General features: G+C 41.9%; 1 non-coding gene across 1 annotated transcript; it reads right to left on the bottom strand.

Moving 5' to 3' along the window:
* Positions 1-223: 223 nt before the first annotated feature.
* On the bottom strand, positions 224-331 carry LOC148548002 (small nucleolar RNA R71). Its single transcript, XR_015897417.1, has one exon. It is a non-coding gene; the product is annotated as a small nucleolar RNA R71 (small nucleolar RNA).
* Between the last annotated feature and the right edge of the window lie 225 nt (positions 332-556).

The raw sequence follows: 556 nt of genomic DNA, 5'->3' as shown, positions 1-556 counted from the left end.
ATCTGAAGATTCTTTTTAGTTCTTAACTGAATTCTTGCAGATATGTGATACTGTAAAGACTAATGGAGTAGATCCTGAAGTCTACAGGCTCATGCTTTTCGCTTTTGCTGTAAGAGACAGAGCTAGATTATGGTTGGATTCTCAACCCAAAGACAGCCTGAACTCTTGGGATAAGCTGGTCACGGCTTTCTTAGCCAAGTACTTTCCTCCTCAAAAGCTGAGCAAGCTTAGAGCTGATGTTCAAACCTTCAGACAGAAAGAAGGTGAATCCCTCTATGAAGCTTGGGAAAGATACAAACAGTTGACCAAAAAGTGTCCTTCTGACATGCTTTCAGAATGGACCATCCTGGATATATTCTATGATGGTCTGTCTGAGCTATCAAAGATGTCACTGGACACTTCTGCAGGTGGATCCATTCACCTAAAGAAAACGCCTGCAGAAGCTCAAGAACTCATTGACATGGTTGCTAATAACCAGTTCATGTACACTTCTGAAAGGAATCCTGTGAGTAATGGGACGCCTATGAAGAAGGGAGTTCTTGAAGTTGATACTCTG

The sequence above is a fragment of the Arachis ipaensis genome, chromosome B8 (assembly GCF_059453495.1).
Source record: "Arachis ipaensis isolate K30076 ecotype BB chromosome B8, ASM5945349v1, whole genome shotgun sequence".
Lineage (NCBI taxonomy): Eukaryota > Viridiplantae > Streptophyta > Magnoliopsida > Fabales > Fabaceae > Arachis > Arachis ipaensis.
The sequence above is the reverse complement of the archived record's forward strand: the minus strand, read 5'-3'. Positions and strand labels throughout refer to the sequence as shown.